Source organism: Miniopterus natalensis, chromosome 6 (assembly GCF_054644295.1).
Source record: "Miniopterus natalensis isolate mMinNat1 chromosome 6, mMinNat1.hap1, whole genome shotgun sequence".
Taxonomy (NCBI): domain Eukaryota; kingdom Metazoa; phylum Chordata; class Mammalia; order Chiroptera; family Miniopteridae; genus Miniopterus; species Miniopterus natalensis.
Window position 1 is genome coordinate 41,806,690 of NC_142086.1, and position 27,609 is coordinate 41,834,298.

Below are 27,609 nucleotides of genomic sequence, written 5' to 3' on the forward strand. Positions count from 1 at the left end.
GGGACTGAACTTCCCGAGCCAATAAATTTGGCATAAGACAGCTCTTTCCTCTAAGACAGTACCTGGTAAATAGTGCCCAGGCTAAACTGCTTGTACTTGAAAAAGCAAATAAACCAAAATGGCATGTTTGTGGGTGTGCGTCTCGGTGCTTTGCTCTGTAAATTCCTCCTGAATAACTGATTAGACCAGGGACCTGCAGAGTCTTAGCTCTGAAGCAAGATTAGACCTGTGAATTCAAATTCACAGTTCCAATCACCTCTTCAGGATTTGAGAGTTCTGATACATCTTGCCATTTCCGTTTTGTAGAACATTGGTGGACTGCTGCAGACAAGGTTAAGGATTTGTCTCCTCGGGACCACCCTTTGCAATGAGCATGTGGACGAAGCCACGGAACAGGGTGACCAGGAACTGAGTAAGAGACAGAAGACCTGGCGATGGTGTCATTGTCTTCTTCAGCTCTTTGACTTTTAACTTCCTTCCCACCTATGGGGTTGAGATAAAGTCTCTGTAAAGGTACAGAAGCCATCCAGGGAGGTGTGACTCTGTGCTTAATCCTACACCAAGCAACCACTCTTGGAGACCGTCCTATAGGCCTAGAATTATGCAAAATGCTGTTATCTCCAGCACTTAGCACAGTGCCACGTGCACAGAGGTCAGACACTCAGTAATGAGGTTTGTTGAATGAATGAGCACTTGGCTTAGACTGTAAAAAAGAAGTTAATGCTAGAATTTACATCGAAAGATTTCAAATTGTGTGTTTTTAAAAAAAAGATTAGTTTTGATCCTATTGCCCAAAGAAATGTAACAATGCGAAGTAGGAAATCAGAAAAGAAAAAATCAAAAAGTCTGATTTGACCCCCAAAACAATGCCTGATAAGAAATAAAAAAGAGACATGGTAAGAAGCAGAAGGGGCCAGACAACCGAGGGGTTGGAACCTGAGAAATGGAGAAACCCACCTGTGTAGGGCAGGTGGTCCCTCAAGCTTCCAGGATTTGACAGCAGAAGTGGAACCAAGTGGTTTGAGCATCATAAGTAAAAGTCTGGCGAAGGCCACCTGCAGGCAGACAGGGTTCAGTCTTGGGAAAGTCCAGCTGCAGCTAGAGACTGATTTGTGGGGTTCACAGATAGGACCTCTAGGAACTAGGCAAGCACCCACTGTTTAGGCAGAATTAGCAGGAAAGCCCTCCTTACACAGCTGCTGAAAGAAAGCCTGGTGTTCCTTAAATCTATCTCCCTTGCCTAGACCTTCCTTGGTCTCAGTTGGCGCTTGAGACCAGGGTGGGCTGAGCCTACAAGAGCGTCAACAACAAACATCAACATTGCACACACTGTGCCGGCCACTGTTAAATGAAGTGTTATGAACTGGGCACTATTGTTATCATCTGCACTGTACAGATGAGGACATTAAATGCTTGTCCAGCGTCATGCGGCTAATAAGTGGCACAGCGGGGATCTAAACCCGGGCAGCCTGGCGCCTGAGTCCTTGCTGCTCTAAACAATGTATCTGCTGCTTCCTGGGGCCCCTGCTCTGGGACCCCGAGGGAGGGTTTCAGGGAGCACCGTGTTCTTTCTAAGCAGGACCAGCGCAACCAGTTACCTATGTGGAGATCCACACTTTGAAATGCGCAGAATTAGAAAGCGGCACACATCACCAAAGCCTCGCACACAGGATGGCACGACCCTGGAAGAATAATTCAGCAGGGCAAAAGCCCCAAAGGGCCTGACGCTGGTTCAGGCAGGGAATCAAAATTTACACATTAAGGCTCAGATGTGCAGAAATGGAGTTTAATTCCTGTGCTCTTCAGCCCTTCTCCCCCTTTACCTGACCCTGCCAGGCTTCCAAAATCCCCTGTGGCTTAAAACAGTCTCCTTGGGGCAAATGCTCAGTGCCTTCAGGATTCACCCCATTAGAGTCCACAGAGGGTGGACTCAATGACTGCTTAGCTCTGGGAAAGCTTCTAGCTGAGGGTCCTGTCCCACTTCCTCCTGGGCATGGGCCTCTTTGGCATGTGGGCTATTGCCAAAAACATTAATAAAATTAAAAATTCAGTACCTCACTCAAACTTGCCACATTTTTTTTACTTAAATTTTATATTGTTGGCAAACTTGCTACCTTTTAAGTGTTCCACAGACACACGTGGCTAATGGCTACTGGACTTGGATAGAACAAATACAGAACATTGCCATCATCACAGAATATTCTACTTGACAGCATACACACACACACACACACACACACACACATAGGGCTGTCAATAGAATGTTCTGTGGTAATGAAAATGTTCTATGTCTGTACTACATATAAACATATGTGTGTGCATTCTTATTTGTAGCTAACTTTCTTCCAAAAATATCACATATATAATAGAACACATATATAACAAGACATGAAAGAATTGAGTCAGAAACTCCATGCTTTGTAGAACCAAGCTCTGTGAACATGGCATTAGGATCTTGAGCAAATTACTTAATCTTCTGAGCCTCAGTTTCCTCATCTTTAAAACGGAGATAATAATGACACCAGTCCTACCAACCAAGTGGTTATAATGATCACTTGAGATAATGCATGTGGAAGTACTGTCAAATTTTTAAGACAACACCCAAATTTAGCTATTGTTGTTCCAATTCAAATTCATATGTTGAAACCTCGCCTCCAATGTAATAGTATTTGGAGATGAGACTTTTACGAGGTGATTAGGTCATGAGGGTGGGACCCAAAAGTACTGAATTAGTGGTTATTTAAAATCCGCTCCACAGAGCTCCCTTCAGTCGTGTGAGGTCACAGTGAGAAGACCGTTATGTGTGAAACAGAAACTAGGCTCTCACCAGACACCCAATATGCCAGGGCCTTTACCATGGACTTCCCAGCCTCAAGAACTGAGAGAAATACATTTCTGTTTTTAAGCCACTCAGTCTACGGTATTCTCGTATAGGAACCTGAACTAAAACAAATCATTATTTAATTTTAATGATAAAAAATATAGCAGCACCCACACTAATTACATCCCAGGTGCTAAAGGAATGAGCATCTATATCTCAGGGGTACTCTGTTAGCATGACAAAGTCATAAAGAATAGACAATGCATTAGAAGACTGGGGATGGAAGTTTCTAAAAGGAGAAAAAAGAAGAGTTCTTATACCTGCTACAGACCAACACATTACTTGTCAATTCTTTAAAAATTTAGAACATACTTTATAACAAAAGATTTTAAAATATTTACAACAAAAATGCATTTTTTTAGAATTACTTACCAAGCTGAATAACTTTAGGGATATTGCAAACATAACATGCTTTGATTTCAGCAAAATATTAAACATTCCCATGATTAGGATGGTGAAATGCGGACTAATGGGTAGTGTGATTATATTTGTGTCTGCTTGAAAACCTACCCCCAGGTAGTATTGATTACGTTTCAAAGTTAGCTTGAAAGGGAGTCTGGAGAATATTGTCCTTGGAGCCATTCTGTTGCTCAGTTTTGACAATGATGAATGCTCTCAATGGAGTGTTTGCATATGACAACACAGAGCAATTCACCTAGGCTTCAGCAGAGAAAGTTTTGGAGGGGCAGGCGGGCAACTTAAGGAAGGGAGTTGTGGGGGGACTGGTGAGGCGATTATCTAAAGAACTTATATGCGTACCCCAAGGACACAGATAATAGTTTGGTGAAGGTCAAGGGAGGGGGAGGCAGGAGGGGGTGGAGGTGGCCAAAGGAGAGGAAAAAGAGGGACACCTGCCATAATGTCAACATTAAAAATTTTTAATAAAAAAATACAAAAATAAAGAACACACACATTAATACTGGACATTTTGTCCGGCTAAACAAACTGCAACCATACAAGGATATATATTGTTAAACCCACCTTAGAATTAAGGAAACTGAGCCCAGCGGGCATGCCTCAGTGGTTGAGCGTCGACCTGGAATCCAGGCGATCGGGGTTCGATTCCCGGTCAGGGCACATGCCCGAGTTTCGGGCTCCATCCCCAGTCGGGGGCGTGCAGGAGGCAGCCGATCAATGACTCTCTCATCATTGGTGTTTCTATCTCTCTCTCTCCCTCTCCTTTCCTCTCTCTATTTAAAAAATAAAAAATAAATAAAAGAATTAAGGGAACTGATATGATAGAGCAGTAAAATAAGTTACTTAGAGTCGCAGGATCAGCCAGCAGTACAGCTGGAATTCCAGCTCTGGGTTTCCTAACTCCCAAAGAGTCCCAGCTTTTTCTCTTCCCCGAATATAAGCACATAGCTGGTAACGGTCTTCACTGTCAGCAATGTGGGACTCCTCACCTACCCTTTCCCTCTCTTGCCCACCCCCTGCGTGTTCTATAATCTGCTCCCTGCCTTCTTCCCTGCCTATGTGCTATCCCCGCTCACATCTAGGCAGGTTCTGCTCCACTAGACTTCTTAAGGAGAGGCCAGGGGCTGGTCCCTGCCCTAGAAAATGATGTTCATGTTCCCCCAAAGGCAAAATCACTAGATATCCCAAACACAGTTGGGAGTGACCCATATTTTACTGTTTGTTCCATTTTCAACTCCAATGGGACAAATAAATGTCCTATATTTTAAACTGGAACTAGGGTGTGTGGTAGTGGGGGGGGAATATGCACGTGTGTGAGTGACAGAGAATATAAGAGAATATGTAATACTCTCGCTCCCTGATTTTATAGATGAAAATGGCTAGGTCAATCATATTTTGTCCAATCAGCCTTCTGAAAGCATGATCTTTCTCATCTAACACACCCATACGCATCATCGCATACCTAATAACCTCTATTTTTAATATTGACATCTGAAACCCCAACATTTTCATTCCTATCTTTCATGTTCACTTTTACCTTCATAACAACCCTGTCTGATGGAAAGAAAAAATATTACCATTCCCATTTTAAAGAATCAGAGAATGTCAGTTATTAAATTTTAAGAAATTATATTTCCAAGTGTCTAGATCTAGAGTCCCCTGGCTTCCAGGCCAGCTGTCTAATCTCATAGGGCTCCTTCACAGCATGGCTAGGAGAGAAACTAGGTCTCCTGCCTTCTTATTCAGGTCTTTTTATAGAAACGCAAATTCATATTCTAAAGGTGGGGGAGGGGAGGTTTAAAATGGAAATAATTTTTAAAATTTATCTTTATTGTTGAAAGTATTACAGATGTCCCCCCTTTTTTCCTCACTGATCCTCTCCACACCACACCCACACCACCACCCCGCCCCAGACTTCGGTAATTTATTCTCCCTTTAAGTAAAAAGGAAAACAAAAAGGAATAGAAAAAGAAAAGTAGCAAAAACCTACCACTTCCAATGTAGCTATGACCATCTTCAAGCATGGGCAGGGCGACAGTTATGAACAATCACAAAGAGCCCAACCCCCTGCTCTGTGCACAGACTCTGCGGCATCCTCGATGATGACACTCACAAATGTCCACTGAGCACCCTCTAAATTCCAAGCACTATGCTTATGAGTTTTATATTTCCTCTGGTTTACTTAGTCTACAACCCTAAGAGATAACTATTAATTTTACAGATAATTTTAAAAAACCTACATTTTCATCCATCTTTATTCTTCATAACAGTCCAAATATATTGCTGTTACATTGCTACCATTTTAAAGAAGACAAACTGAGGCCCAGAAAGGTCAAGTAATTTGCCCACGGGTCACACTGGTCTCCCGATGTGGATGGAGCGCAAAGCTCCTTCTACAGGGCAGTATCTCAGCAATAAGCAAAATGCCTTCAAACCCTCCTCCCATTTGACCATCCATCATAAAACATTTAAAGTCAGAACCTGATGATGAAATTCTGAAAATAAGCCTCAGACTGGGTCTTGTAGTGTCTCACTGAAGAAAGACCAGCACTGGCCCCTAAGGATATCAAGAGTCAATAATTTTAAATGTAGACATGAATTTGTCACAAAAGCAAACAACTCTCAAAAAAAAAAAGAGGAGTAATTTCATAGGAGGAGAATTCTTAAAAGATAAACAAGAATTGATGGCTTAGGGAAGGTAAAGTCCTGGCAAGGGGTTGTAAATCCTGATCATAAATTAGGGCTGAAACGAAGAGGATTTTTGATTCAACTGCTGGGTAAACTGTTTTATTGGGTACACTAGCACCACCCTGTGGTGAAGAGAAGGAACTTGCAAGGTTCTACCTGTTCTGGTAAAAGCCTTAGCTATGGAGGTAAAATAATGTTAGATACAAATCAAAGGAAAGGGCTCCAGAATTTCACTCACTAAGTAACGATAGCTATTGTAACCAAATACCCTGCTTTGTCTAAATCTTGTTTTATCCCAGACAGAGCAAAATGAGGCTAGTTCTAATATTTTCAAAGATATCTTCATGCATATCATGAGAATTTACTGATGAATGTTAAGACATACTGTTGAGATATAGTAAATCTCACATTTATAAAGCACTTTCACATACATAATTTTTATTTTATTATCAAGACAACCATGAGTGTAAAAAAACAAAACAAAACAAAAAACCATGAGTTAGGCAGATAATATATTTATTCCATTTTACAGATGAGAAAATTGAAGTTAATTTGTGTTGCATTAATTGTGAAGTTATTCGTGAAGTTTCCAGAGATAACTAAGACATTAATAAGCCTACATAGGACCTGAAGGTATTATAAAGATGAGCGTGCTGAAAAGGCCCAAATATGAGAATCAAGACTCAGTCAAGTAAATGTTCCATTCTCTTTTAAATTACTTCTAAAGAGTTGATTTCCCAGCAAAGAAGCCTTCCACAATTCCAAAAATGAACAGAACCAGAGCAACAAATGCTCCCGGAAATAAGCAGCCATAATTGGCTAGAGCGATGGACCATCCCATGTGCTGGCCCATCACTGAAGTCCTTCAGGGCCAACACACTGACATGGAAGGACATTTCCACCAAGCTGGCCCCATCACACTGCTGCCAAATAATTACATCAGCTTAACGAAACCCCCTCACCCCATCTCCAGGTTGTCCAAAATCTGCTGATTCTTTCTTGTCCACAGAACATCAGGGAAATCATTTTCATCCTTCTGTTTGGTCTGAGCCAAGAAGCTCCATTTAGCAGAGAATAGTCTTATGTGTAATCTTACTAGGCCTGTGGTCTGGCCATAGTGAGATGGGATGTATCGGCCAACATTTTGGACTATGCTTAGTGGGATCTGTGTTGGGGATGGAGTGTTCACCTGTCCCATTTGGAAGGGGATTTACTTGATTTCTTAGTTTTGTATGATGTTATGAGACATTGGGATGGGCATATGGTTGTTCAGCATTAATCTTATTTATCTCAAAAGGCAATTCAAATATATTAATAAATATACAACAAAATGTGTACACATCAATCTTTGTATTTCTAATTATTTTTACTCGATATTTTTGGAAGAGAGAGGCATAGAACTTGATATTATTCTAAATTCCATTTGGAAAACTGGGCAGACAAGAATATCTTTTTTAAATACCTTTTTAAAAGAATGAGGGACTCTCTCTTCAGGATATTACATTATTTCAGTTCTTTTTCCTTTTTTTGTTGTTTGCCTTTTAATTTGATGATGAGGTTATTTGAAATAGATTACAAGAACTGGAAGATTTAGAAGAATTTTTGGCCAAAGATTGGTACTCTTTTTTCCTCAGTTAGCCCCAAGTTAATTAACAGGTTTCTTTTTAAAGGCACTGAGTAAATGGCCCAGACATCAATCAGACATTTTTTCCAACTAAGTCCCTTTATTTTCTACTCAAGATAACATTAAGAAATCATCAGACATCAATTCTCCTTGAACTGTTTCAAAGGCTTGAGCCAAACTGGACACACACACACACACACACACACACACACACACACACACACCATATTCACTGGCTTAGGTGCGCCCTAGTTAAGTTCTCAGGTGGCGACCTGGTTCCTCTGTTTCTCCTTTGAGAGGTCTTGGCCTCGTATATTATAATCAAACATGATGAACTAATAACATCTAATCACAACTTTCTTTTTTTCATCAGGGTTTCAAGAAGTGAGCTTCCCATTCTCTAAAAAGATATTACAAAGTGGCAAACATGAAAACATTTTGAGGACATAATACAAAGTAAAGCTAATGAACATCTTAAGTGTTTATTCTCTTTTCCATTATATATATCATAATAATAACCTAGACCTCACTGTTCACAAATGAAGTCTGCATTTTCAGAGCACAGGTTGAGAGCCTGTTGGCAGGTGGCAACAGGGTTACCTAAGGATCCCTAAGAACAGGCCAAATGATATCATTAAGGAATGGAAGAAATCTCAAGGATATTTTTGATAGATTTGCCTATATTTTACCTATCAATAAAATAACAAATCAATAATAAAAATAATAAAAAGGTATAGAAAAATAAGCAAAGAATTATACAATTCCTAGGGAAAAGCACTAATGGCTGCTAATACTATGGGACCCATCAGCTGCTTAAAATATATGTAAATAAAATTAACTATAATTAAGGAAATGTAAACTACATCAGCAATAAAATATTATCTTCTCTCTATTGAGCTGACAAAGATTAAAAACATTATAAAAACTCCCTAGTGTCCAGTAGGACTTAGACCTTTTATATTTCTAACGCTCTTCTATTGTGAAAATGCTAAGACAATATGTATTAAAAGTCCTAAAATTTTTATAGCTTTTGACCTAGTAATTTCATTCTAGATAATTACCCTAAGGAAGTAATCAGAAATACAGGCAAATTTATGTGCATATATGTTTATTATAGCATTATTTATTATAGTAATAAATGGGATTGATAAAAATGCCCAACAATAGGGGACTGCTTAAGTAAATTACAGGCCATACAAACATGCATATTGTGAACTGTTACACTGCCATTAAAAATTACATTTACGAAGAAATTTGAACAACATGGGGAAATGCTTACAATGCACAAAGTGAAAGAAATGGGATATAAAGCTATTTATATAGCATAATCTCATCGTTATTTTTAAAAAATATGTTTGTAAGCAGGAAAAAAAGAAAGTGCTAAAGCAGAAACAATGTGTAAGATTACAAGTGATTTCTATTTTATTCTTTATAATACTTCTTTGTTTCTTCCAAATTTTCTATAATGAGCATGTAGTACTTTAACAATTAGAGAAAATACAGGGTGTCCCAAAAAATGTATATACACATTAACAGCTGATAGCTCAATTTTGAAAATTAAATGTACTTTAATAAACACTGCTTTTATAATTATTCATAGTGTGTGTGTATATTTTGGGGGAGACATTTCTTTATATTTATTTAAAGTGGTCAAATACAAGGTGATAGAAGGAGGCTAGACTTTGGTGGTGAGCACACAATATACAGATGTTGTATTATAAAATTGTACAACTGAACCTTATGTAATGTTAATAACCAATGTTACCCAAAAAAAATGAATTAAGAGAAATAAGAAAAATAAGTACATTCCATAGCTTGGCACTCAAGGCCCTGTGAAAACTATTTTTCAGCTACTCCTTCCATCCCTGATTGTTTCCTAAATGCAGCAGGCATTTCCCCACTCCCTGCTTTTCTCCTTAAAGTTCCTACTGCTTGGAAGTCCTTACAAAAACTTGAAAGTCACTTCTTCTAGGTGACACTCTCTGACACCTCCAGTAAGAATCTTTATTTTAAAACCACTTGATACTGGGTCATAGGAAGCCATTTACCAAATTAATTCTAATTATTCATTTATATGTCTCTCTCCCCTCTTTAACTTCGAACTCTTCAGAGGCCCTAGGTCTTAGAAATCTTTAAATCTCTAAAATCTAGTGTCATTCCTGGCATGCCATAAATATTAAGTGGAAGGATGGAAAGATGGATGGATGGATGGATGGATGGATGGATGGATGGATGGATGGATGGATGGATGGATGGATGGATGGAAGAATGGATGGAAGAATGGATGGAAGAATGGATGGAAGAATGGATGGAAGAATGGATGGAAGAATGGATAGAAACCCATAGGTTTTTCAAAGGGTGAAACAATGTAGAAACAAAGTCCTCCTCAAATTGCTTCGCATAGTTAGATGTGTACATACAGCAGATGACGCACCAGAAGCACTGTGTTGAGCATTGCTAAGACAATTGAGCTATAATTAGCTTATAATAGAACTGAAATTTTTCTAGTTGAAACAACAAATCTGTTTTCCTGCTTTACAGTAAATGACTTTCTACAAGGGATATCCACACGCTATTTTATTATTAAAAACATTCCAATAAAAGATATGCTGAAAAATTATTGCAATTTCTACTAATTAAAAACTAATTAAGTCATTTGCTGAATAATACATATACTCTACTTGAATTATCTATGAGCATGCTCTTCACTTACAAATATTTGTCTCCATTTCATTAAAGTAATTAAACTGCTTCAAGTATGGTTATTTTTACAAGCATTTTATAGCCAACTCTCAATTTTCCATACCAATGGAGAAGCATAATTGAAATATTTAAAAATGAATAAAAGATAATACAGAACCTCCCTGCAGTTCTTTTCCTCCTCCAGTTTAACAAACAACAAAAACAACCGACTTGAGTTTCAGCTTGGCTCCCTTCCCTCACTCCCACTCTGGTAGCACCCCGCACCCCGGGAAGCAATTGCGCATCCACAGTGAGACCTGAGCACACAGCGCCTCCCCCTTATTCCCCCCCTCCCCCCATCTCTTCTGTTCGTCAGGGCAAAACAGAGGGAGGAGGGAGCCTACTTCACCAGGGCAGGGGGACCATCCCCAAATCAATGACAAAATTAATTGCACTCTGTCTCTCCTATCACATTGCCCATGCTTTGTCCCAAGCAATTATGACAATTCCTTAAGTTCCTACAGAAAAATATGCTGCATAAAGCAAAAAAATTCTTTCCGCTAAGCATTATAATGGAGATTGTGAGTGAAGGTGTCAGCATGTGCGTGGCCGCGGATCTGGCTGCAGCTTTGTTTGCTATTTTCAAGCGAGGGGAATTATGTGGAGGAGACATTTCCTTTCACAGAGCGGGAGGGCGCATAATTATGAAGGGGCAGAGAGTAAATATAAGTTGGATGCAGCTAATTACATATTTTGAGAAACGTGACAAGCAAACATATATTGGAAACGGGTTGACAATCTGTTTTCCATAATAGGCACTTGGTCGGGGAGAAAGGGAATAGAGTTCTCACTCCCTAATGTCAGTCAGCTTTTGCCCTGAATGCAAGCATGGCCTGTGGGAGGAGGCAAATGGTGCTGCTCAGAGAAAGCACCACCCAAGGAGGCAGAGAGTCATGCGGGGGGACAGCCGTGAGCAGATAGGCAAGGGGAAAGGTGGCCCGAGTGCAAACGGTACGTGGCCCGGAAAGACCGCCTCCGAGGGCCTGAAAGCTGCAGCTGTGATAGGAAACAGAAGACTCATGATGATGAAGATGAATGGGTGGGTGGATGGACATGGACGGATGGACAGACAGACAGATAGATATGCAAACAAGTGCATAGATACATAGAGAGAAAGGAAAAATAATACTTGGTACCCATGCCTAGTATGTAAGTGCCTATTAAATGTACTAAACTGTCAAGGTCCTCAGAGACAGTATCTGGTTCCTAAGGTTAAAGACACAAAGCAGGTTGTGTGGCAGGAGGCAGGGGAGGGAGTTTTTATTGTTTTTTTTCCTTTTTAATGCAGGCCTCAGAGGCGGGCCCCAAAGCATGTTAGGAAGGCTTGAAATGGAATTTCATTCCAACCTCATTTGTTATATGGCATCTCCTTTATTCTGGACTTTCCCCTGCTTTAAATTTTATTGGATTTTAATCGGAGACCATCTGATGAAATGTTCTGAACCTAGATTAGAATGGAGCATGTACTACAGCTGAATGAGAGGGAGGACAGTGGAATCACATAATGGAATATAAAATAGATTTTAAAAGCAATAAAACTGCAGCAGGCGGAGGGGTCTTCTCAGGGGCAGGGAGAAGCGAGGACATGCAGATATATACACACCACCCAGAGAAAGAATCCTCCAGCAAGTCCCTCTCCAGGCCTTGGCAGGTCCCCAGCCCACAGCCACTCCCCTCAGGCCTGAATGTGCTTCATCCTGCCCAGAGCACAACAGAGAGTAGAGGCAGAGTCTGGGCTGGTTTATGAGAATAAAACTGAACAAAGTTGTAAAAAGGGAACAGGCAGAGTTGTTGGGAGCAGAAGCAGGCCCTGGTCTTCTCTAGAGTTCATTATGAGCAACACTGGAGGTCACGGAAAGCAGGGCTTCTGGAATCTACCACAAAACTGAACTCCAGGGCACCTTATGAAAATGCAGATGATGATTTAGAAGGTCTGGGTGGGCCCGAGAATCTGCATTTCCAGCTCTAAAGTGATGCTGATGCTTTGTTTGGGGATGACGGAATGAAAAGCAGGGTGTTTCTCACCTGCTTCAGCATCATTCAGTCCCTAGTTACAGCTCAGACGCCTGAGCTCCCACCCAGACTCGAATCTCCGGGGATGGCGCCTGCTGATTTGCATGTTTATCAAGCTCCCCTGTTGATTTTTATGCCTGCTCTTCCACAAGCCAGACAAATTATTGATAATTTATAACATGGCGCTCTCCACATAAATGACTATAAGACAACAAGCTGACTAACTGGCAGAGTCAAGAGTGCTGTGAGGAGGTGGGGAGTGGCTCTCGCCAGGAGTTTAGCAGTGAGCCTATGAACAGAAAACAGTGCCAGGAACTCTCACCTTGGGGCACAGAGTACATGCTTGAGGGCAGGCACACCCACCCAAGGGCTACATCTTCCTGACCAGAATTTTTAAAAAACAAATTTCATCAGCTTCCTATTCAATGGAATCATTTGGGGAGCCGTCTTCTTTTTTTTTTTTTTAATATATCTTTATTGATTTCAGAGAGAGGAAAGGAGGGGGAAAGAGAGAGACAGAAACATCAGAGAGCAGTCATTGATCAGCTCCTCCTGCACACCCCCGACTGGGGATCGAGCCTGAAACCCTGCCATGTGCCCTGACCGGGAATCGAACTGCCATCTCCTGGATCCTAGGTCGATGCTCAACTGCTGAGCCATGCCCGGCCGGTTGGGGAGTACACCAACCTCTTTCCCACCCCATGCTCATTTCTTGTTGAATTTCCTTTGCCAGGCAGACCCACTCCTCCATTAGGTCTAGGCCTAAATATCACCTCCTCAGAGAGAACTTCCCTGCCCACCTCACATTACGTGGGTCCCTCTCTGGCCCCCCGTTGTTCCTTATAGCATATCTTATAACTGGAGATTGATTCACTTGTTTACTCGTGGATTTTTTTTCTCTGCCCTTATACTACGGGTCCTCTAAGTGTGGCCCCTGGAAAAGCTGCACCAGCACCACCTGGGAAACTCTGGGGGCAGGGCCTAGACTCTGTGTTAGCAGCTCTTTGAGTGAACTGTTGTGTGCTGAAGGCTGAGAAGCACTGCACTGGACTGTGACCGCAGGGGAGTGTAGACCAGGCCTGTCTTGACTGCCATTGTGCGCCCAGCACTAGAATAGTGCATGTAGTAGACATCTGGTAAAGTGTGTAAGTGAAGAGATAAGTCCCATAAGGTCAGAACAATTTCCACATCCCAACCAGAATCCCAACCTAAAGCCACTAGAATATCTGCAAAAGCTCTGTTTGAAAGAAAACTCTCACATGAGAACCCTGGCTGGTTAACTCAGTTGGTTAGAGTCGTTCCAGTACACTAAGGTTGCAGATCTGATCCCCAGTCAGGGCACATACAAGAATCAACCAATGAATGCATAACTAAATGGAACAACAAATCGATATTTCTCTCTCTCTCTCAAATTTAATTATTTTTAAAAAGAAAACTCTTGCATTAATTTTGTTTCCAATGAAGGAGTTCTAAGCTGTCTTTGAAGTGGAGACTTAATTTTAGGGAGCAAGGCAGAAGCTGGAACACCAGCTGTGGTTCAGGAGAGATGATGCAGGAACCAGGCCGATGGCAGTGGAAATGGACAGAAGGAGGTAAGCTGAAGAATGGCTCTTAGAGGCTGAGCCCATGGGACTTAGGCTCGTTATAGACAGAGTGGTGTGAGGTAAAATGAGTTGTTAGAAAAGGAATAGCAGGGAGTGAAACTGGGGTTCACAAGTATACCGGGTCCCAAGTAAAGAATATAGGACAATAACAGATAATAAGGAGGCTGCCTTGCCTAGAAATGGTCACAAGGGGCCCGTATTCCTTTCTCTTCATAACCCCTTCTACCTCTCCACCTCCCAGCAAACACATGTACCCCAAAGATGGAATGGCATATTTGAAAGAAATCATTTAGAGGCCCCACGTCCTATTGTGTGGCTGAGGGTGATCCAGGCCATGCAGGAAAAGTGACTTATTCAGGTCACATGGCTGCTGGTGGCTGTGGGGATGGAGTCCCAGTGTCCTACCTCCTAGTCCATTAAGATACTTGGTTCAGTGGGTGCTCTGTGGGTGGGAGGGGAACACTCCGGGGCCCAACATGTTTGGAAATGCTGCAAGAAACATTCTCTCTAAAGAGTTTTAGTGCACATTGTATTAGGGCTATGACAAGCCTTCCATCAGAGAAACCTGTCTAGCCCAACATTTCTCAAACATAGTTGATCTGGAGTTTCACCATCCCACAGAACTTTGTAACACCTATGAGCACCCCCAAGCCACACATACAAAGCATGAGCTATAGGAGACAAAGGGATAAGTTAATCCCAATTCAAAGGTTACATCTGAATTTTTCATATACTCACACAAGTCTTGGTGCCTGTGCCATGTTTATCCACATTTGGAAACCTTTAAATGACTTTTTGAGCAGCTGGCTGGGCTCACTTCGAAGGCATTTCGCTATGCCCGAGGGAAGATAACAGAGGAAGCACTGCAAGGGTTAGGTATTCCTGCAGGCTTAGACCATGGAGCTCCTTAGGCCTGAACCTGGCACTCAGGAGCCCTGCACTGCCCATCTTCCCTTTGCCGCTATATGGCCATGGCCTGCATGGGAGGGCACCCTAGTGCTCTGGCAGGAAGAATCCCTTGACATGCCCAAGAGGACCTGGTGAACAGGAGCACACAGCCCAGGGAGGACTGGGCATGGCTGCCCACCAGGAGGAAGGGAAGGGGTTGGGGCCCAGTGTTCAGAAGTCCCTTACCTAGGGGCCATGGGGGCTTGGGCAGACCTGAGTCTGAACCTAGAACACTGGGGAATGAGACCTCTCAGAAATAGGGGACTCAAAATTAGGAGGGGTATACAGGTGGAGACCTTACTAATAGAGAAGGGCCTGGAGAGGACACTGGGAGCTTCACTGAGCCACCCCATCTAGGAAACAGTGAGAAGAGTTGATGCTCTGGAATTTACACAGACCAAAGTCCAAATGAGCAAGGCTCTCAAGCTTTAGCTGCATGACCTTGGGCAAGATACTTGATTTCCCAGAGCCTTGGTTTCTGCACATGTAAAAGAGACACACTAATTTCTACCTCCCAGGATTGCTGGGTGGTTTAAATCAGATGAGTGTGAAAACACTGACAAGTACTCAGAGTGCAATCAACTATAGGTATGATTATAATAGCTATTACTGGTGTTTCCTGAGCACTTATAATATCCCAGGCCTTGGACTAGGTATTTCTGAGACACTGGGTTGTCTAAGCCTTCCAGGAGCCCTCTGAGACAGACACTAGGTTAGACTTGACTTTACAGCTGAAGTTGAAGGCCAGGAAAACTAACTTACTTGCCCCAGGCACACAGATGGAAAGCAGTGGAGCCAGCATCAGAACACAGGCAGTCTGAGTACAGAAAATATTTCCTACTCTACCGAACACAGATGCAGGACAGTGGCAGAGAGGCAGGTTAACGGTGAGCCAGCCAAGCTCAGTGGGAAGGTGGGCTATGAATGCTGCAATAGTCAATGGCCCCTCCTAGGGTCAGTTTAACAAGCATAATCCTTTGATTTCAATTTGCGCACTCTGCCTGAGACAGAGAAAGAACCAGAAATCCTGTCAAGGGATCCAGCTAGTCCTCACTGGGGATAGTAGAAGAGCCCAGCTGAGTGGCAGTGGCCAGAGGGATGCATGCCAGCCCCTAGGGTGACCGTGGTATTCTCTGTGCCAACGTCCAGGACAGGAGCTTCTTCCCGGCCCTTGGGCAAGTCCCACCTACAGAGCTGGAGTGTGCACCAGCAAGGCCAGCAGTGGGAGGCCCTGGCCTCAGTCATATCAGGCCATAGGCACCCTCATGGAAACCCATCTAGCCCGCTTGGTGCAGCAGCACTCGGCAACCTGGAGGCAAAAGCTCCTGGGTAGAGATTAAACCATGGGAAAGAGATTTTCCCAGTTGGAATTTGATGGACAAACCCCACCAGCCCTGAGTGATGTTTTTGAAGAAAGCTAGTGGGGGCTTTAAGGAGCTAGAGCTTCCAGGAAGTAGGGGGGCGGGGTGGGGGAGGGGCAGTGACCTTGACATCACCTGTTTGCACTTGGCCACAGCAGGCAGTCCCAATGCCCCAGTAAAGACCAATTCTTAAGGTTTCAATATTCCACGCCAGCTAGGAGAGAAGTTCCAGAAGGGCTTGATGAGAACCCCAAAGATAAATGACAGCCCTGGGTGAAGTCACAAGAGTGGGGTAGAGGCACTAAGTGGACTTGAGGCTGTGGTGCAGGGAATGAAAGGAATTGCTATGCCTCAGCCCCAAAGCTCATCTAAGTCATAAAATTCAGGATAGAAAAGTTTATCTCAGGAGCAAAATTACACCATAGCCAGTAACCTATGGAGCAGGTCCTAAAACCAATCAATGCCGGCTAAGAAGGCCAAAGTCTGCCTTACAGCCCTGGAGGAAGGAGGGAGGTGGGGGACAAAGAAGGAAGGGGAGAGGGAGAAGATGGGAAAGAAGGGAGGAAAGGAGAGAGAAGGAGGGAGGGGCAGACAGAGCTTCTAAGTTCAGGTCAAATACTAGATGAAGAAATTGTATATCCAAGGCCGGCCCATATGTGACAGAACCATTTTATTCTACTGCTTAGGATTTGAATAAAATCCATTGTTTTAAAAGAATGCTGCCCGATTTGGGAGGAAGTCTGCTCTCATTATACCTTTAACTCCTATAATAAGGGGAAAAAAGAGTTTAAAATTAAACATAACTGATAAAAACCTCAAAGTTTTCAAGTCAAATTTCATTAATTGATAAAGGTCTACCCTGAGCCCTGGGCAAGGGCAGTAGAAGGGATTTGGTTAATTTGTAAGATTAAAGGCATTTTCAATAATTGAGGCCACATTAAACGGAAACTCTGTAGTTTGAATGACATTCCAAGGTCAGAAGACTGGAAAGCTAGGAGTGATCCAAAAACACCAAGTTAGCCTTTCAGACAAGAAAAATTCAAGCTACTGTGGCCTTGAACTTCAATGACTGATAAACAAGAAACAGACAATATAAATTGGTAATCTACCTGTTTATACATAGATTTATCTTTCCTTTGGTTAAGGAATCTGACCACTGGAGTCTTGAATATTTTAAGGTGTTCTGTATAAGGTAATGTGTTATCTTGACAGTTTATTAGCAACAAAGTCAAGAAGGTCAAAACTGAAGACTACTTCTATAATTTTATTTCCGCTCTCTTTACATCTTAATAAAAGGTGTCTCTTGCACAGTAAACAGAAACCAATCCACATTTGCAGGTGCAGAAAAGGTGCTTTTGAATATATCATCAGCAGAGAATGACATAAGCTTATTGGAATCAGCATTACTCAACACTCTTTGTACATTGGTAAGATACAAAATGATGTTTCTTCTCCTGGCCAAATAGAAAGTAAATAACAAAGTCCATAGAATATAAAACTAAATCAACTAAGACGATAGGAGTTTTGTTATTCTTGCTATTATTAGTAATAATAACACCATACATACAGAACAAAATAGGTTCCTAATATTTTCCCATCGTTCATTGGTCAGAGAGAGCAGGGGTAGGTTGAAGGAGCAGGTCGAGGCTGAGTGTCCCATGTCCCCTCATTCCCTCACACCTTCAGAGGTGGCCCTTCAGGGTCAATGGGACACGGAACTTGAAAACCACAGCCATAAACTGCCTGATTTTAGCCTCAATGTGACTATCGTGGGTATTGTGGTTGCCACCCTAACCACCATTCCCCTTTCTCTTGACAGCAGGCAAGATTTCCATTCTGAAATCCACACCCTACCCACTGCAGCCTATGTGCTTCGGCAGAAGGTCTTGCCACACCTGGTTTCTACGTGGAGCATGTAGAAAAAGAAGTTTATCCCACCCCAGGCCCCAGTTACTGGCTCAAGGGTATGAGACAATTCGGGCCAATGAGGCTGTCCACTGGAGTTTTCTAGGGGTCTACAAGAAAAAAACATCATCTCTCTGCCAAAGACTTCCAGAGGGCTCATATTTGTGTATGTATGTATATATACACACTCCAAGTGTGGACAAGGAAGCACATGGGCCTTGTGACAGTGATGGAGAGTTAGTCTCAGGAAGAGTCTGGCAAGAAGAAAAACAAAAAAGGACAGAGATGAAAAGAAGCATAATCCTTAATGACACTGTGGTCTGCTGAATCGCACCGATCCTGAAGCCCACCTAGTTCTAGACCTCCAATTACATACGCTAATAAACTCTCTCTAGTACTTAAACTAATTTAACTTAATTTTCTGTTACTGGGAGCTGATTTCACCCTAACTGGTATGGGTACTGTGTAAGGTGATTTAGTCAGGTGTCTTGTCTCTGTTTAGAGATAAGATTGAAGTTCTAAGATCTAACATGACACAGAGCACACAGCTAATAAGTGATGAAACCAACTTTCATGTCCTCTGACTCCAAGTCCTTTGCATGGCCACATGTCATCTCCATTACATGGGCCTAAAAGCTCCTTTCTCAGTTTTATGATTCTCACTAACTTTGAATTTAAACATTCTGACATCATACAATTAAAATTAAAATGTGAGTGTTGGTTCACAATATGTTAGCTTATTAAAGAAGTACCAGTGTTTTTGTTTTTATTTTCATAACAAAGAGCTATAACCTACTTGTAGACCAGACACTAAACCCATCAAACAGCTCCATTCATATCACCACAAACAACATCAGGCATGAGGACAGGCTTCAAAAGTATGTGCAGGTGGTAAGTATGTTGTTCTTGCTGGACAGACTATGAAATACATTAAAATATATTATCCAGTGAGAGGAGAGAAGATGCTGATCTTTCCTCCCTCTGCCCTGATGTGTGATTAATTCTATTCATGTGTGTGCTAAATAATTGTGGTTGAATCAGGACTCTTTCTACTGTCACAGGGGAAGTCACCCCACTTAGCTTAAAGATCAATCAATTCTGTGAAATTATATGTGTCCAGGCAGGGGGAACAGAGAGAGAACAGTTAGAAAAAGGAAAAGCAATTTGTTCTCTGAAGAGATAGCTTGGGTTACTAAAGAATAAACAGAAATTGAATCAAAGGAGAAAAAAGTCAAACTGCCTAGAGTTAAAACATATATCAATTATTATTTCAAAACAGTGTTATTTTTATTCTAACTAATTTCAGACTGAGAGGGAACTAGGCAGGAACTGGGCAGTCATACCCAAAGAAAGGCTTATGTGCATCCTCACACTTGGAACACCGACTTCTCACCTACCCAAATGTTAGCATCTGGAGAAGGTCAAGAACAGTGGTTAGGAATTCAAGTTTCAAGACAGACCTGGATCCAAAGCCCAGTCCTAGTATTAACTAACATTTGACTGTATGACTCAGAAAACTACCAGACCTATTTAAAACTATTTTCTCATTTGCAAAATGAGTTGTTGTAAAGATTAAGGTTATACGTGTAAAATGTTTAAGATACAGTGCTCAGTAAATTGAAGATACTTTTATTAGCCATATGCCAATCATCCTTCAGAACTTTGCCCAGATTCTTAATTGTAGATGCAGCCTTCCCTGGCTTTCCAAGAACCATGATAATTTCACCTATTGCAGCTACTAGAGCAGCCATTACCATGATTCTCTTCCTAAATGCTCTGGCCACAGACTCCAGCAAGTTCTGCAACATTAACTCTTCCCCTTCCAGAATCAATCCTTAGCTGGCTTTGCAGACTCTCCCTGGGGCTGAGGATCATGCCTCTATAATTGCTGCCTCATTTTCTGGGTGTCTGAGCACTCCTACCTTAGTCTCGCCCTGCTCTAGAAGTCTGTAACTTCTGGTGACCCTAAGAGCATTCTGGGGAAAGGGTGGCTCTCAATTAGAACCACATATAAGGCAGGATCCATGGGATCCATTTTCACAGAGGGTCCTAAACACTGAGAAAGTGAGAGTGCTCATTCCTCTTCCTGTTTTCTGCAAAGACTATGCATCTCAAGGGCTCCCAGCTTGGCCTTTTCTGAAAATCCACACTACTGCCCCAAGTACAAGCTCAGATAGGGTCTTGCATCAGTTAAGGCAGTCAGGAATCAAAGAGCCCAGAAGAAATTTGAATAGAGAGAATTTAATGTAAAGAATTATATGAAGTTATTAATAAGGAGAACAAAAGAACATTAAAGTATCACAGAGGCAGCAAGTACAAGAAACAGCCATCATCCCTAGGGCTGGAGGAGCAAAGGGAGAAGTATGTAGTTATTAAAACTCAGAGAAGGAAAAAAAAACTTCCAGGAGGGATACAGTCTTCTGAGAAGGGAGTTCCAGCTGACTGGTCCTGGTGTCTGCGGGGGGAAGGGGAGGGGGCTGGGTTTGCAATGAGGCTGATTCTCTAGATGCTGGGAAAACTGCAAACCAAATTCACCTGCTGCTACAGGAAGGCATTGTTGCCTCCAGAGTGAAGAGGCTGTACTGGGTGGCACTCAAAGGAACAAAAGCAAACAGAAAGGAGTAAATCCCATCTCCCTCCTCTAGCCTTGCGGTCTCCCTCTTACTGCCCCTACTGGCAAGTCCTAATGAGGAACCAGCTGACAAAGCATAAATGTGACTGGCTGCCTATCACAAAGCAGGGTATGGAAGGGTGAGAGACTAGCACAACGCTCCTCTCCTCCCCTCTGACCAGAGATTTTGCCCACTGGGAAGTCACTGGAGGTTTCAGAGACATCCACTATGTCCTTCTCTTCTCAAAGGACCCCAGCCCTCAGCCCCAGTAGTCCCTGAGGAAGGCAGGAATTTCCCAAGGATATGAAAGTCTTAAAGGAATTCCTAAAACTGCCCACACCAGATCAATCTCGTGTAGGTCAAAACATCCTAATATTTTGTATAAGGCTGTCACTCCTTATTTTATTGACCACATGTTCCAGCCTATATCACTAGATTTATTCATCAATGAGCACTCGGTAACAGTCCATTTAATACAACATTAGCAATATTAAATTCCCAAACTTGCCTCATTCTCTAAGATAAATGTCTTCCCTTTGTTCTCATGTGTAAATTCACATCTGAAATGTGTATGTACATTTTCTTTTCGTTTATTTGGCTTAAATCCTATTCCCATTTCCCTTACTATTTTTACACAGAATCAGCTTGGGCATTTTTACACTTCCACAAGAAGGGGGAGTCTGGGATGATGGCAACTTGGTACAAGTCCCCACTATCTTCTTAAATTCACATGGGCTGCTGCTCCTAAGTAGCTGCTGGGGCTGATGGTCAGCTGAGTGTCAGAGAGATCTCAGGCCCCAGTCCATGTCTAATGTGGAGAGTTCAGGGGAGGCCTGAAGACCAGGGTCAAAGAGCTAGTGTAATGACTGGATACCTTGAAGGAGTTTGGTCCCCAGAGATTTTCACCCCTCTAAGGGTAAGGTCACCATTGTCTCCTTGTGAGAGGTCTCATGGGTCCCCCAAAAGCTGAGATGTGCTGAGCCATGAGGCTGAGGTCTACCTGCCTCTCAGGTGAGGAGACTGTGTGGAGTTTGGGAGAAGGGAACTTTCTGCAGAGGTTCTAGACTGCTGTTTCCACTTCACCGTCCCACAAGATAGAGATCACAGTACTTCTCACTACCATCAGGAATGCTGCCACTTAGGACACCCCAATAACCAGATTTGAGTATCAGTAACACACAAAGGAAAATAACAACACAGCTAATGGTTCCAGAGAAAGTAAGACCAAACAAAGTGGGTACCCAGCGAAGTGGTGCTTCCAAAGGAGATAGATGACAACTGACCAAAAATATATCAATAGCGCTTCATGAAATTACAAGCACAGATTACAAGCATTCACACAAGATCGTCCAGAACTGAAAACCTAGCTTTTCAAACTAAATATCTCAGTGAATTAATTGACAGAGAAGTGGTAAACACTGAGACCCAAAATTGTGCCCTGGAACCCTACTTAGAACAATCTCAAAGTACAGAAAAGTAATTATGAGGAAAAAGATAAAAGACTTAGAGAATAAATTCAGGATAACTAACATGTCAGTAATAGGAGTTCTAGAAATCACCAGTGGAATACAGCAACCAGAGGAAATAATTTAAATACAGTAAACAAATAATATAAGAGAACTTTCCTGACATGAAAGAAAGTGCAAGTTTTCAGATTAAACACATACACTAAGTTCTAGGCTAATGTGACTGAAAAAGATATACTCTTGAGCACATCATGTTAAAATTCCTAAACTCCAAGGACAACAAAGTAATTATGGGTTTCTAACAGAACAAATAAGTTATCCACTGAGAAATGGTATAGAAATTTTTATTCGTCATATTGGAAGCTAGAAGATAAGATGTTGGAAGATATCTTTCCTACAGAGAGGAGAGAATTGAAATCCAAGAATTTCACATCCAACTCTGATAGTTAAATGTCAGGAGGAAACCTATTTGCATATATTCATGTCACCTATCCCTCATCTGAAGAAAATTCTCAAGAAAGAACTCTAGCCAAAAAGCTGATGAATCAGAGCCAAGAATTCAATTTGCAACATAATGGAGAAGAAACAGTGGTGAGCATCAAGCTTTGTTTTGGGGGGGGGGGAGAATTATAAATGGATACTGAAATCGTGGGAATGAGTAATGTATGCACTATATAAGGTTTATTAAAACAGAAGGGCTAGACTTCATTGAAAATTTTAATAATATTTAGAAAACTAAAAGTAATAAACTATTTCAGCAAAACTTTGAGGTTGGGGCTAGAGAAAAGGAAGACGTCTTCCAAAAGTCTCGTCTGGGTTAGGGCTGGGAGCTTACAATATGGAGAAAGTTAAAGTAATCTTTAAAAGTCTTATTTTATTGGAGTAATGGTGAAAAAAATAGAGGGAAGATGCAGGGTCTTGATGGGGGAAATAGGCAAAATATCTTTTTAAATAAATAGTACAGAAATATGTATATGATTTTGAGCAATAGAAAAGGTAACAGGAAAGTACAGAACTTCCAAATTAATAAGAGGAAACAAATGAAATGAATATCAACTTTAACAAATCAGCAAAAACAAAATGAAAAGGAGTACTCATTTAGTTTATTTAAATTTTTTAGTATTCCATTTGAATTTATCTGTTGGCTTTGTGGCTATATATCTTTGCTTTGTCTTGCCTTTTAGTGGCTGCTCTAGAAATTACAATATAAATAGCTAGCCTTACCATCTCAGAATAATTAATGTTTTACTGCATGTAAAAGGTGGAAGACTTCCAACCATATAAGCCCTCCCACCAACATTTATGCTGTAATTGTCATACTGTATGTATTGCATCTTCAGATATTGAAAATCCCACATGTTTTTGCTTTTTTCAGTGATATATATTTTTTAAAATCTTAAGAGTAAAAAAGTATTTTCTATTCACACAGAGATTTGCCATTCCTGATGCTCTTCCTTTATTCCTGAAGACCCTTCCATCCTGAAATTTTTCCTAGTAATTTCTTTTTTTTTCTTTTATATATATCTTTATTGATTTCAGAGAGAGTAAGGGAGAGGGAGAGAGAGATATAGAAACATCAATGATGAGAGAGTCATTGATCGGCTGCCTCCTACACACCCCAACTGGGGATCAAGCCCACAGCCCGGGCATGTGCCTTGACCAGGAATCGAACCATGATCGCTTGGATCCTAGGTCGATGCTCAACCCTGAACCACGCCCGGCCTGGCTCCTGGTCATTTCTGATGGAACAGTTCTATTATGATGGATTCTTTTGGTTTTCCTTCATCTGAGAAAAACATTTATTTTGCCTTCATTCTTGATGGATATTTTCACTGGACATAGAATTTAGGGTTGATGGGGGCGGGGGGTTGGAGGAGGGGTTGGTTGTTTTTGTTTGTTTGGTTTGGTTTTTTTAGTACTTAAAGTTGTTTCACTCTCTTCTGACCTCCATGATTTTTTATGAAAAAATCCACAGTCATTTTAATCATTGCTTTCCTGTATGTAACCTGTCACTTTTCTATAGCTGCCTTCAAGACTTCATCTTTAGTTTCATCAGTTTGACTATGATGTATCTAAGGGCAACTTTCTTTAAGTTTGTCCTATTTAAGTTTCACTGAGTTTTCTAAATCTGTAAACATATGTGTTTATTTTTCCCAGGTTTGGAAAGTTTGAGCCATTATTTTTTTAAATATGTTTTCTGCCTCAATATCTTTACTCTCATTCTAGGACCACCCTGATATGTATGTCAGACCTTTGGATGGATGTCATTTCACAGGTCTCTGAGGCTCTGTTAACGTTTTTAGCCTTTTATTTCTTTGTTTCTCAGGTGAGATTATCTTCAAATTCACTGACTTGTTTCTCTGTCCTCTCTACTATGACATTGAGTTCACAAAATGAATTTTTCTAATTTAGATATTATGTTTTTTAGTTCTAAAATTTCCACTGGGTTCTTTTTTATAGTGTATATTTTTCTGAAGAGAGCTCCTATTTTTCCTTTCATTTTAAGTGTGTCTACCTTGTCCTCATGGAGCATAGTTATAATCGATGCTTAAAGACTTTGCCTGATAATTGCAACTTCTGGGCCATTTCAGGGTTGGCATCTATTTATTATCTTTTCCCTTAAGAATTAGTCACATTTTCCTGGTTCTCTGTATATAAGTAACTAGAAATTGGGAATATTATGTCATATACACTCTAGGTCCTATTATAATTCTCTGTGTTGGTGGGGATGTGGAACAACTGGAACTCTCATGTACTGCTGGGCAGAATGTAAAATAGTATAATCACTTTGGAAAATAGTTTGGGAGTGTCTTATAAAATTCAATACATACCTACCATATAACCCAGCCATTTTACTCCTACATGTTTTACCCAAGAGAAATGAAAGCATATGTCCATTCAAACACTGCTATGTGAACATTTATAGCAGTTTTCCTTATAAATTCCAAAAACTGGAAACAACCTAAATATCCACCAACAGGTATTTGAGTAAGCAAATTGTGGTATATCCATACAATAAAATATATTTTTAAAAAATAAACTCTTGCTACACATACAAAGTGGATGAATCTCAAAATCATTATGCAATTTGAAAGAAGTCAGGCAAAAAAGAGTATACAGCCTATGATTCCATTCACATAAAATTCTAGAAGATTCAAACTAATTTATATTAGCAAAAGGCAGAAGTATTTGCCTAAAGCCAGGAGTGAAGGGAGGGTGATAAGAATGCTTGTTATCTTGAGTGCAGAGATGATTTCACAAATGTATACATATATCAAAGCGATCAAATAGTGCATTTTAAATATGTGCATTTGATGTGCTTCAATTACATCTCAGTAAGCCATGTAAATAAAAAGAGGACTCGACTATGTAAACAAATAGAAAACAAAGTAAATTCAGCCATACCAGTCCCTGCTCTGTGTGTGACTGGATTCTCCCATTAAAAGACAAAAAACAAAAATCAGATTTGTTTTAAAAATAAAACTCTAAGCTTACAAGAAATACTTAGTGATAATGAAAGGTTGAAAATAAAGAAACATACAAAGAAATACTGAGAAAATATAAATAAAAGTTAAATGGAGCTTTTTAAAATCAGACAAGGTTATAAAAACATCAAACAAATCAAAGAGATTTTTACACTAATAAGAATGCCCTGTTTATGAAGTCACCAAATAACACAGCTGATAAATATGCAAAGCAAAATGCATTAAAATGCAAACAGAACTTAATAAATAAGCTTAACAAATATACTAGGAAGATTCAATATACTTCTTTCAGAAATAAATAGACCTACTAGACCAAAAAAAAAAAAAAATACCTAAAGGAACTGAGTAACATAATTAATAAATTAAATAATATAAACAACAAAAGAGATAAACAATATAGGAGAACCATATGGCTCCAAATGGGCAATATATCTTTTGTCTTATGTCCATAAAACATTTACAAAAAAGTTGATCTTGTACTTTTCTTAAATAAAAATAGATCAAGAAAATCCCTTTACAGGCCAGCTTTTTCATTCATAATATACTGGGAACAAAAGATGAATATGGCTAATGAAAGCAACTGTCAGGACTTTTCTGAGACTGAAATACCACCTGACATTGAACATGATAAAAGGCTAAACTTGTCGGAAGAAAATCTGAGCTCAAATTCCACCTTTGCCAGCCTGTGAGACATTAAGAGGTTACCCAGACACTCTGAGATTCCAACTCCTACAAGAGAGCAGTGATTCTACTCATGCTACAAATTTCATAGAAGTTGTTGCCGGTGAGAAGGCAAATTGAGATCATGAAAATGAAAGCATTTTCAAAGTATAAAGTACCATACAAATGCAGGGTTTCTGTGAGAAAGTATGTCTAAGCAGCAATCAACTGGGTCACAAAAGGACTTAGCGAGAAAAGGGCTCCAGAAATATGTCTTTTTACACTGGAGTCTACTGTGCATGTAGGCAAAGTTCTTTTTAAAGAAATACGGAAAGTCCACCATTACTTGGAGTAGTAGGAGCTGCAGCAACTAACAAGAAAAACTTGTTACTAACAACTAATGAGGAGGTAAAGTCCCTCAGATAGGAGCTACTTAAATATTTGATGACTAATAAATTAAATGTTAATTAAATACTTCAGCAATTTTCTTCCCTGACCAGCATATAATTAACATTTAATTCGTTATAAAATATTTAAAGTTATGAAATATCCTATGGTATGTAAAATGTCTCCATTGTCAAATCATCTTGAGACAATGTGTCAAGGGTACAAGAGGTTAGACTGGTATTTAAACCTCAGGAGACAGAACATAAAAAGTACTTTCTGTGACTTTCTTACATAAAGAAATTGAAAATGAGATAAGGAGAATCTCATTTTCCAACTGAATTTGGCCAAGGAATTTATAACTAAGTGTTACCAGGGAGTAAAGGATGAACTGGGAATGAGGCACCCTTCCAAACCCAACACTATGTCACGAATGTTGCAACCACCTCAACAGTAAGTGGAAAACATGATTCAAAGTTGGGTAGGAAGAAAGCACCACTCGCTTGGGCCTCTTTGAACTTGAAATACATTTGGAAGAAGGATCCTAATAAGGAGGAAGCAGATTGGGCAGAACAGTTACCTAGTAAGACAGGAGGAACCATGAAAGAGGTGTCCTGCTCCTGACTCCCCCACGATGCTTTGAACCAAATGTATTTCCCCGTTGGTTCAAAGCTGATCTTAGAAAGTACATGAGCCTGAGCTTACAGCAAGGAAAACAGGGGCTGAAGAACAGAGAGTGGTGGGAAGACATCTAGCTGGTAAGGAGGGAGGGATTTTAGAATAAGCATCCACATCCTGGTAAACCAGGACCAGAAGAGT